Source organism: Sander vitreus, chromosome 4 (genome assembly GCF_031162955.1).
Source record: "Sander vitreus isolate 19-12246 chromosome 4, sanVit1, whole genome shotgun sequence".
In the NCBI taxonomy this organism is placed as follows: Eukaryota; Metazoa; Chordata; class Actinopteri; order Perciformes; family Percidae; genus Sander; species Sander vitreus.
Genome location: NC_135858.1, coordinates 1,648,855 through 1,661,760, shown reverse-complemented (window position 1 = coordinate 1,661,760; position 12,906 = coordinate 1,648,855).

The window sequence follows — 12,906 nt, the reverse complement described above, 5'->3', positions numbered from 1 at the left end:
GGGTGTCGGCTTGAGCCTTGCTCAGGGTGTGAGAGAGTTTTTATGCTTATTGGCCTATTTGGTCTACAGGCAGGGTTCAAAATTAACTTTTTCGTCCACCAGCCAAATGGCTTGGGAATATTCACATTTTACCAGCCACTCAACAGATTAGCCTTGTTTTTTTGGCTGGTGAGTGAAGAGGATCTACCAGCCGATTGCAAATTGGCTGGTGGATGGTGCTAATGTTGAACCCTGTCTGCAGGGTACAGTTCTTGTGGGTTCTGCCTTCTACCAATGTTCCTGAAAGGCTGGACAGCTGATGTGCGTGTCTTCATGTTTGATTCATACTTTTGAAAAGTGAAGATACTCCTCTCTTCGTCTGTCAGAGGCAGGGCAGTCCGCTTGTACAGGAATGAATGCTGCTTATTGAATCCGCTGTAAGAAGCAACACAACATACCACATGAACACAAAGCCCTCGGGATTTTCTTTAGTATGTGGGTTTCTTTTTTTTCTTTTTTTTTTTTTATATAAAAACTGTAACTTAAAACTGATATGTAGTGGTACTTGTTGTACATGGAGTTTTGTCTGGCGATGGCGTTTTTGCTGCAGAGGCTGTGGTCCCCACAGGGGCCTGGGGCCAGAGCCACACTCTTCTGTTTCTCTGCTTGGTTGTCACCCAAGTTCATCACAGACAGTTGAGGCAAGGGCTGCAACACATAAAACCGCTGTTGGCTTAAAAACTTACAACAGTCAACTGCAACCAGAATCCAGACAAACACTGAACTGATGCAAGCATTGTGAAGAAAAAACAGCAGAGTGGAAACGCCGCTACAACCAATAGCTTTATAATAATGTGACATTGTGAAAGGGTTACTCGTAGTGATGATACACCTACAGAGAATTATCTCCTCAATCTGCAGCTCCCCTTGGCTTTACGGAGATTTTTACAGGGTTTGAGGTCATTGTTTAGCTTTCCGGGCAACAACTTTGCTGTTTTGGTTCGCTCTCATAGCGTCCCTTTTGGCTGCAACAGACAGCTGTTTTCAGTGTGTAGGCTCTTAAAAACCTACTGTACACTACCTGCTCAGTGCCAAACAGCAGACAGACACAGTTGGCGCCTAGCTGGTGAGCACCGTGGAGCACATAGCAGCTAAAGAGCCAGATATTTCCCTCAGGAGTTGGTAGAGACCAAAAACTGAGCTAAAACAAGCAAGAAACAGACTTTTGAGGCATGACATAACACAACTAGAGTACAGAAGATAAAAGAGAATTCCAAGTGGCCTTAGGATCAACAAAGCTTCTTTCTTACTTTGGCCTTAAATTAATAAAAAAAAAGTGAAAGCAGATCCTTAATTATGTGTCCTTTAAAAATGGAGCTCATTAATGACAGCTATACGCTTCTCACCAAAGCCAGTCAGCAGTTTTTTAAGTTAATTAGTTGTAAAAGAAAACCCTCTCTGAATCGAGACATGAGGTGATTCTTATGTATACTGGGGTTCCACCTATTTCTTGAATTTGTCTTGGCAATGTTGGATTACCCACAGATTTCTAGAAGTCATTCCACATTAAAGGGATAGTTTGGATCTTTTGAAGTGTGGTTGTATGAGGAACTTGTCCATAGTCGGTGTACAGTAGATGGCGGTCGGCATGCCCCCAGTTTGGAGAAGCAGGCAGGAGTACCAACACGGAAGCTAAGCAATGTGCTGCTGTTGACGGGGCCAGCACGGGCGGCAGCAAAACTTATTTTAGCCACCTAATAAAAAAACGGTTTAAAGCTATAGTGCGTAGTTTCTGTTGCCCACATGATTAATTCTAGGTAATGACAACAAAACTGTCGGCGCATCCACATTATACAAGCCTTCGGTGATTGCGCACCACCCCCACCCCTCCACACAGTTGCTTGTAAACCAAGGAGGACACGGAGGATTAAAAAAACATGATGGACTCTTCAGAAGAGGTAATTACCTTCGCCTGATTTTCTGCGTGCAAAAGTCGCCGGACGCCACAATCTTCTGAACATAGTCACACTGAGAAATCCAGAGAGAGTTGTGTGGAGCTGATAGTCTTAATTAGCTTTGTATTAACTCATTTGGCAATGGCTTGAATGTAATGGTTGTCATTAATTTAAAAAAGGTTACACACTAAAAGGCAAAAGGGGCTGTCTGATGGCAAGGTAAAGTGGTGAAAATGTTCTAAATATAGCGGACACCAACTGATACTTAATTTTTAAATTGGGTTTTGCTGCTCTTTGTGCTGCCCCGGTCAACATTATTACATTGCTCAGCATGCCGACTGCCATACAACCCCACTTCAAAATATCTGAACTATCCCTTTAAGAGCATTTCAAAAATAATGGCACGAAGGCACAGCATCAGAAAATCGTGCTGCTGTCCAGATATTACTGAGGCTTACAGTTGTGTGTTCATGATGTCAACTGTGCCCAAAAAATAGTCATCTAAATAACCGAAACTGTACCTTCAGCACCATGCCTGGTTTCCTCAGTGAATACTTCTTAGGCTCATCTTTCAGTATATCCTGAAATCTCTCTGAGTTTCCCCCCATGTGACACTTGAACTCTGGGAAGGAGCCCTTGCCTGGTGGGTTGGTGCTGCCGCCAGGAAGCAGCTTCTTCAGCCAGCGACAGTACTGAGCTCTGGCTGCCTCGAGTTGCTCCTGCTGCAGAGGATCTCCTGAGGATCAACAGCACACACACACTGAACTCTGTGGATTAAAAACTCAATAGATGTTGTGCTTTTCTGATCATATAACTGATAAACTAAACAGCAAAGACATTGATTTTACTTCTGTGGATGGTTGGACAAACAGGACAGACATTAAAGCTAGTGTGTGGTTTCTGTCGCCCCCATGATTAATTCTAGGTAATGACAACAAAACTGTTGGCACATCCACATGATACAAGCCTTCTGTGATCGCGCACCTTTGTAGCTTTGTATTAACTTATTTGGCAATGGCTTGAATGTAACGGACGTTCATAAATGTAAAAAAGTTACGGACTAAAGCTTCGACAGATCATTTTTGTTCACTGCTTATATGACTGAGGTTCCTCCCCGACCAAAATCTATTCTCCAGTGTGGTGTGGGAGTGTTACTCAGCAGCAAAAACTGATACTGGCTCAAACAGCCGCCATCTGGAGCTTCGATCAAAACAAATCAATATTGGACCTCAATACTAAGAAAAAGCTTATGGCCCAGACATTATAGGAAAAACTCCACTCTTGGATACTCTTAGACTGTTGAATTTAGTGCTGAGTCATTTATAGCCATCCCTTTTTCCCCATGTTTTGTACAGTTTTATCATTTAAAATGGCAAAGTTGTTACGAGGTATCTTTGAAACTCAACCAGTGGGAGCAACAACAGTGCCAGTTTGTGAGTTTTGGGTTACTCACCATGTACGTGAAATGGCACATGCACTGCTTGTGTGGCAAGAAAAGTACTGTGTGTTCTAGTCTATATCGACGACGAAGGTCTGGCAATGCGAGACTGTGTGTCCCAACAGCATCAAAACAATGGCCAATGCGTAACATAGCTTGGTGTGGCTAAATCCAAACTGTTGCAAGTTGTTCAAAGACAACATTAAAGTTGGGCCTTAATGCTTATCCTACAACATGGTGGTTTAATACCTCCCCTTACCTGATACATTTCAGTTAGTCAACTAATTCATTGGATAAGAATATTTGTCGTCTAGTCCTCATGTCTATGTCAATCCCAACAAAGCAGGGATTGGGGAGTTACGACAATCCCTGCTACGACAATAACTTAAAACGTTTTACCCATGAGACCCCGGTTCTGAAAACAGCCTGATTTAAGTCTTTAAATGAGCAAAACACATAGAACTCATATAAGGCCCTATTTTAACGATCTAAGCACACGGCGTGAAGCGCCTGGTGCAGGTGCGTTCAGGGCATGTCCAAATCCACTTTTGCTAGTTTGACGGCGGAAATAAGGGTCCGTGCGCCGGGCGCCTGGTTCAAAAGGGTTGTACTTAGTGTCTTCATTAATCAGTGGTGTGTTTTGGGCGTAACATGCAATAAACCAATCAGAGATCATCTCCCATTCCCTTTAAAACAAGTAACAATGTAACAAGCATAGTGTGTGCGCGCTGTGTATAAGCCTAGGAGCATTTTACTAATGTGCTGTTAAAATAACAATGAAATGCTGCGTTATTGACTTTAGACCAGGTTTTTGTTGGTCAATGGCGCGATCACTTCCCGCTGCCTCAAGATAGCAATACGCCCAGAAGAGCCACAGAGCTGTGGCTCACTTTACACTATATTCCCTATGACCTACCTACAGTCTCTCTCCCTCTCAGCTCCCCTGTATCACACTAAAGCATCTGCAGAAAATGATGAAAATGTGTTTCTCATCTAGTGTTTCAAAGCCTAAGATGACGTCCTCAAATGTTTTGTTTTGTCCACAACTCAAATATATTCCGAAAAAACTATAGAAAATATTCACATTTAAGAAGCTTGAATCAGTAACTAAATAACAAACAAACAAACAAAATTATAGCAAACAAATAATTTTTTAAAATCAAGTAAACCCCATAAGATAAATAAATATATATATATATAAATAGATTGTAAGTAACTGGGTCACTTCCAACTTTAACTTCTTTGCAAATAGTCCAGGTGAAAGGCTATGGTCAAGGATTACAATGATACCATCTTGCCTAAAGCATCATGTTTATTTGTGCTTTAAAACGTAACTACCGGGAAACAATCAGAAAGTTTTATTTATCTGATTCACTGCTTTGTTCTTCCTAGCGCTGCTCCCTCTCTTCATTCACTCTCTAGCTCGCTCGACCACCGTTGCTCTCTCTCTCTCTCTCTCTCTCTCTCTCTGGCTTGTGGGGTTGGGGAGGAGCTGCCAACTTTGTACTCTGTCAACCAACATATTATACATTAACATATTATATGTAACATATTATACATTTTAAGGTTATATTGAATAGAGAAAGAGCACTATTCATCATACTATAAAATACCATGCTTACCAAAAATGGGAAAACAATCAGCACCACAATATTTCACACAAATACCTGTAGCTAGCTAAAAGCATTAGAATTAAGGATGTCAAAGGATTATTTTAGCACCCTATGTCTACCGGAAAGGACAAGTTAGCTGTAAATAAGCTAATATTAGCAAGCTGAGGCACTTGCTAACATAATACTGCATAGCTTTCTGATTTATACACATGCTTAACTTACAGATTTATAGTTAGCCTAAAGGCTCTGACACACCAACCCCGACGGCCAACCGTCGGCAGAACCTCCCCGAGTTGGTCAAAAATGTGCCTCGGAACGCACCGAAGCGACGCCGACTTGAGCGTACGTTCTGCGCGTAATACGTCTCAATAACAGCATTTATATGTATTGTCGCCCAAAAAATGAAAACTGGCAGCTGATTGGACGAACGCGTCACGTGGGTCTGGCTTCTCCCAAATTTCAAAGCCGACCATAATGGCGGCTCGTTCAGAATACTATCTCATATTTTACGAAAATAGTTCACCGAAACGTGTTTCTGAAAACATTTTAAGTGAGAAATAGGCCATGCATTTGCTGAATCTGTCTTCATTTCAGATCGACAAAGGTCAGTTTAAAAGATTTTTTCGTCAGGTTTTGAGAGGCATTAGTCCCGCTCATCCCTCTCGTCATTTCCGGGTTAGCACTCTACCAATCAGATTGGTCATTGAGTCCGACTGCCCGCCTTCCGACCCAGCAAGTCAAATCAGCTCAAATGAAGGCCGACGGCACGGAACACACCAAACAGACTCGAGTCACTGACCTCGCCAGACTGTCCGACGGCCGATAATCGGGTTGGTGTGTCAGCGCCTTCAAACATTTGGATATTTAAATGTTTGCTGCACACATAACGTTAGGAATGCTAGTTAGTTTTGGGTTCTGCAGCTTAAAAAAACTTAGTTTTGGGTTCTTTACCCTCTTGTTAGTGCATCCCACCACACAGCAGCTTTAAGGCATTTTTCTGTTGTTTGCAAGCAAACGAAATTGACGAGGAGGAACCTTCACACAATACAAGTCAATGGAGAGTTTGTTTTCCCCTCCGGTGTGGGCGGGACTTAAATGCACTCTGTCTCTGTATTGTTCTACTCTTTACATTCCCTGTATCATCAGGGTTAATGAACAAAACGATTACATGTTTAAAACTCTACACATGCATGCAACAGACATAATATTGTAAAGTCTAGCTTAGGTTCTCAAATACTGTGATTTTCTTCTTCAATGTCACTGAATTCACTATTAACTATTCACTTGAACAGTTTAGGCTGTTGTATGTGGCATCATTATAATCCTTGACCATCAAAACACGGGGGTAGACGTCACCTATTCTGTGTTATCATGTTTGGTTCAGGAGATATGATGCAAAATACATAATTTGGTTATGTCGGAAAAGTAAAATGGCCGCCATGGCCACCACCAGACGTTTTTGCAATAGTTCCATTTCTAAAAAAAGTTCAGGGCCTCAAACTGTACCAAATTCCATGCTTTTATGAAAAAGTGACCATATCACCTGGACTATAATGTTATACCTTTATTGGAGTCACATCTTTGGATACTTTTGGCTTTTCCGGCAATGTAGGACACGGAAAAAACATATAGCAGCCATGCCCCAAAACCTGTCATGTGGCCTCCAGTCACTTTGTGGCTGTATGACATAGTATATTGAGGCAGCTGTTGTTAGAGACATTTCTATCGGCTCTATGATGGATCTCTCCCTGTTTGCCTGCTGAACTCAAGTACAAAATGGTGAAAAAAGCTTGCTGTTTGATTCTGACACCAAATCCCGACATTTACAGCTAATGTCTTAGATGGCTACAAGGGAAATATCTCAGTGGGACATCTGGTTAGCATTTGGCCAGTTACTCACAGGAAAAGAGAAACACACCACCTATACATGAAAGGTGTAACACTTTAAGCAGTTAAAAGTTACTTATTGATGCAGCACAGCCTACCGGCTAGGTGACTAGTGACAGGAAGTGGGTGTAAGAAAGTAGGTTGTCTGTAGAGCTGAAAGTCCTCAGAGCGCTGGCTCCAGGCCCACACGTCCCTTGAAAGTGTAGGCTTCAATATAGTGGCATGTAGGATGTTCTCTCTCCATGGCTGGAAGCACAGTGAACAGAAGTATTATCAATGTAACCATATGGCCCGCATATCAGTTTAGGTTCTCAAAAGATTTGGCCCGCTTAGTTGTGCGCCAAACCAAAACATGGGAAACTTGTTTTTCAAACTGTAATTACGCTACACTCAAAGCAGAATTTGGCAGAATTACTGAATAAGACTTTTCATATTGGGGCTGTTCTTGGGGCTGAAATTATCATTGTTTTGCTTGATTTATGTCGACAAAAATGCGTCAAAAGGCGACAATATCAAAAGTGACAAATAATTTACATAAAAAAGCGACACATTTTTAAAAAAAGTGACAAATGTCTGAGAAAGCCACAAAAAAACTTGGAAAAAGCAACAAAAATGACAAAAAGAAGCTACAAAAATGTCAAAAAAGCATCATGCAATAATACAGTCAAATATATTTTACTTTTTCAATGAAATAAAAGCATGTCAATAAACTTTACATGTCTGGCCCTTGATGTGATTCTCTTTTTCCAGGCCCTTAGTGACGTTGAGTTTGACACCCCTGCGCGAATATGTCTACATTAGACAGATATTTAGAAATAATGTTGGGCTTCGGGTCGGGCTCGGTCACATCAGTGCGATAAGGCACTGAACATTTTAAATTAAAAAAATCTTATTATGTAGGTGCGCGCCTGTGTTAATGTGAGTTTCTTGCCCCGTGTGAGCTGATGACATTTCCAAAATGCCTTCCTACAGTTGCTTAATAAAAGATTTCCACACAAACAAACATATGTGTCATTAGTATGAGAAAAAGATGAGATTTTAACTGTGTCTGGCTCAGGTCGGGCTCAGACAGAAATATCTTAATGCCTGTCGGGCTCGGGTCGGGTGCGGTTACTGCTCTGTCGGACGCGGGCCGGGCTCGGACAGAAAAATGCGGCCCAATCCGCACTCTAGTCTACATACACACCCTAACACTGACTTTCTCTGGGGAGAACAGCAAGGTTAATATTATTAGGCATGTCCTATTATATGCTACTGGGTCATAGAGAAGTAAACAGTCAAAAACATTTTTTAAAAAAAGTTAAGATTCATGGGAATGTCAAAGGCATCACCTTCCTCAGCTCTTCCACACGAGCCTCATCTGGGTGTCTAGGGTGCACTTTGGACTTGTCGCTGCTCATACTTGTGAACCAAACCGGAGAGGCAGCAGTAGAGTGGGAGTCATTTTTAGAAGGCACACCTTCTTGCTCCACTGTAGCACTCCAATACTGCTGACTGTAGGTAAACCTCCGCCCCGGCACCTGGCGTTATCATCAGAGAAGCACAATACATTTCAGTTCATCTTCGCTGGACACTTTCTTTGTCCCAGCACACACAAAACATAAAGAATAATGCCAGCCTTATCCTTTTAACTACATAAGTACTTCATTGTGACTTCATTGACTTTACATTTTTGCTGGCAATTTTTAAATACAGGTTTAGATTATTGGATTTGTCCAGACAGAAAACAGATATATGCATATGCATGAAGACTCTGTAGGCAACTGGACAATATTTGTAGTCTGAGTAGTATTGACCAATTAAATTTGAGCGGGCTTGCAGTAAGTAAAAAGCAAACCAAAAGTAAGCAAAAGAGGTGAAATGCATTGGCCGAAATGCAATTTATATTTATTAGCTTTTTCAATCATTTATCTGCATTCATGTGCAGGTATCTGTTTATAGAGACGTCGTCTCTCAACTCCAACTCCATTCTCCCGTCTCAAGTTTCTAAACGAAACCTGGCACACAGAAGAGGAAGTCGTAAACATTCATCCAACCTTGGACATCTCTTTGCGGAGCAGCTCCTTGGCTTGCTCAGTTGAGTTGAAGGTCTGGATGCTGTAGTTGTGTGTTGGCCTGGCTTCAGACTGTTCAATCCTTAATACAGAAGCCTCTGGCTTCTGCAACCGCTCACTTTCCTCTTGAACCTTTTTAATATTGTCCTGGAAAGTGATGCATAACATTATGAGTGGCTCAGTTAATTAGTCCGATTCTACTCAGAATTATTTTACGCCTACGGACCTGAATGAAGTCCTTGGACTGTTTATGCGGCAACTGCTGGCTGTTGTGTTTCCATTTCATGTACTCTCTGTTGTGCGTGTTGAGCAGTGGACGTCTTTTAACGAGGACAGGCAGAGTGGGCATGTCCACCTCAGTGTTTGCCCAGGCTTTTTGCTCCCACTGCTCAGCATATTCCTTGCTCATGCTGAGAATCATGTCAGCTGAGGGGAAGAGGCTGCACTGCACCACATCTTTCAGTTGCCTTACTTGACAAAGCTGGCTTAACCTAGGCAAGGCAAGGCAGCTCTATTTAAATAGTACATTTCAGCAACAAGGCAATTCAAAGGGCTTTACATAAAACAACAAGGAGCCGTTATAAAAAATTGTTAGAGAGAATATAAAAGCAGCTAAAACTCTTAAAAACCTAGGCAAAATGAAAGAACGCATTGCCATGCAACCCCGCCATAACAACCACTGTAGTGAAGGAAGTGAGGCGTGTACAGTAGCTGCCCTCACGTGCTTCAAATATTCGCTGTTGATTAGTACCGAAGCTTCGAAGCACAACAACTGGTATTAGAGATGGATAAAACAGGCAAATCACAGGTATGGTCCTTTAAGGCCACTGTAACTAAATGGGTACCTTAACAAAGCTTGGAAGCAGAGTTGGGGGACCATGCCTCTAATGTAGACCAGAGGCTGTCTCATGATGGTCTCTAATGACTCATGTAGATGGATAGGAGTCAGACCCACATCTAGTGAGTCATAGATGCGCTTGAAGAAACACAGGTTTGAATTGTAGAGGACTATCACCTGCTCCTCCTCACTCCCACTCAGCCTGCAAAACATCACACAAGCTGCAGGAATCTCATTGGAATTTAAACACTGGATCCAAATGGACAGCACAGCTGAAAATTGTTAGCACTAGCTGTTAGGGCAAGATAGTGTTCATGGGCTTACTTCATCGGAACAGCACCGCAAAGTCTCTTCACCGCTTTATGTTTCAGCCCTTCAAGAACAAAGATGTGTTTCCTCTTATCGAGCACGTGGAATCCTGTAACAAAATCCAGATCCTTGCTCTCGTCGTTTTTGAAAGTCATTATGTAATTTGATAGGGATTTTTCTATATTTTCCAGTGAGTGTGAGTCCAGATGGAAAGCTGATGCGTTGATTCTGAGGATTTCGGACCTCAGCTTGGTCATCAAAGGGAAGTTGTTGTAATCGAAGAGGTAGATGATGCGCCCAAACGGACCGTCACAGGACTCCAGTTCACAGCTGTCGTTCTTAATGTTGAGTGGACAAGCTATCTCAACCTTGACTTTGAGTTGAGAATTGGCATCAAAATAATGGCCTTGTTGCATTGGCTCTCTACTAGCTGCCGTGTCTGTCATCTTACTGCATGCACTTTGCTTCCTGTTCAGCAGCGGAGGTGGAGGGGAGCATTTGATCGGTGAGTGCACCTTTAGGCTTTTCTTCCCAAGTAGCAGCTCAGAGAAGTTCAGGCTTGCAATACCATGAGAGTTAACAACTGCTGCCTTCTGTTTTAATAGTGCCGCACCACACAATGTGTCTTTATCTGACCCGGTGCCAAGCACTGCTGGGGTTTTCTGGCTTTCTTCCAACTTTCTGTCACGATCATGGACTTCTATCTCAAGAGATGGACCGGAGAGGAACTCTTTGAGCTCTTCAGGACTCATCAAGCCAGTCAGGATCACATTCACATCCCTGAAGTAGATTTTTGTGCCATGCTTGTGAAACTTTGTTCTGTGCAAGTTATGGAACTTGTACTGGCAATATACAGGCATACATTTTTCCTGGGAAAACAAAAAAATGAATACATTTACACTCTGTGCAAGGTATGGAACTTGTATTGGCAAAATACAGGCACACTTTTTTTCTTTTTTTTGCGACTATTTTTAAAATTGATTCTTTTCCCTAGAATCGATATTTGTTTTTGTAAAAGAAGGAAAAGAAAATCACAATACTCAATACTATCGAGTCGCAATACTTCTAGAATTGCATTGGATAAATATTGTCCCAGCCCTACTGCTAAATTAGCCTGGTCCTACCAGACTCTGGTCCACTAGCCTGGTCCTACCAGACTCTGGTACATTAGCCTGGTCCTACCAGACTCTGGTACATTAGCCTGGTCCTACCAGACTCTGGTACTCTAGCCTGGTCCTACCAGACTCTGGTACACTAGCCTGGTCCTACCAGCCTGGTCCTACCAGACTCTGGTCCATTAGCTTGGTCCTACCAGACTCTGGTCCATTAGCTTGGTCCTACCAGACTCTGGTCCATTAGCTTGGTCCTACCAGACTCTGGTACACTAGCTCTCTTGGCCAAGCCAAGTATTTATTAAGACAATTTTAATAAACATTAAGTGAGTCGTGAGTCGCACCTGTAGGACGTGGAAGGGCACCGGGGATGAAGGCATTGAGGAGGCAGACAAAATTGTGATGACCAGTGGATTGAGTTCAGCCTTTAGTTGGTCAGATATTAATGGTCTGTCCAGAGAGATGTGGCACATGACCTCAAAAACACCAGATGAACAGACTGGGAAGCATTCAGTCAATGAGGTCTCACCTGGCAGGCACAAAAACAACAGACAAAATGCTTTCGTGGTTAACATAATGTCTGACATTTTAAATCTTATGATCCACCACTTTGGTCCAGACTGAAAACATTGGAAAGATCTCAATGAGGTTTGGCATTGAGATATTCAAAGTCACCAGAGGATGAATTCGTATGACTTTGGTTGATCCCCTCACTTTTGTCTCTAGTGCTACCATGAGATTGAGACTGGGATTGACATGAAACGACTGGGATTGTTATGAAATTTGGTACAGATTTTTATTTTCCCCACGGGATGAATAGTAGTAACTTTGGGATCATCTGACTTTTCATCTAGTGCCATCGTCATGTCAAAATTTCAACTTTCTGGAAACTTTTCCCCCTCATTGCCCTGTGTAATTTGAGACATTCACGCAACACGCAAGCAAGTACATGTGTACACAGTGTATTACATGGAAGTGTACTAATGGAAGTATCCGAACTGAGACACAAACTTAGTCTCGTTCCCTAGTTTCTACTTAGGTTAATACAACAAGTAATACCTACAAAAAGAGTTGGTCCACATTGTTTGCCCATCATATGACTATAATTACAATACATTTTCTCCAGCGAGATCAATCTGAGGGATTGCAAGGTGATTAGCAGGCCAAGAACCAGAAAAAAAATACATATTTTTCGGCCACACTTTTAATGATGTTTATTATTCATCTTTTTTCTTATTAGGATGGTTTTACCTCTTCAGTTCTCAAATATATAATAAAATAAAGACAAAAGTGACACTGTGGTTGAAGTGGTCATAACCAGGAGTCATACAGGATGTATATGATGAGGGGTCTCAGGTAGACGCTGCTTTGTTTTAAACACTGTTTTAGAGGCTATCCGTGTGAATGAAAGGCTGACTCACCCGCAAACAAACGAATGGGACTGATTTCAGCTGAGGCAGTGCAATTGTTTTTGATATCCTCAAGGTCCAAAGCATCAGTTGTGGGTTTTTGAACTTCTGTTGTTGGTGAGAAGAGCCAAGTTATTGTCTATAAACAGGGTTAAGAAAGCTATATCTATAGCTTAATTCAATTCAATTCAATTTTATTTATAGTATCAAATCATAACAAGAGTTATCTCGAGACACTTTACAGATAGAGTAGGTCTAGACCACACTCTATAATTTACAAAGTCCCAACAATTCTAGTAATTCCCCCAAGAG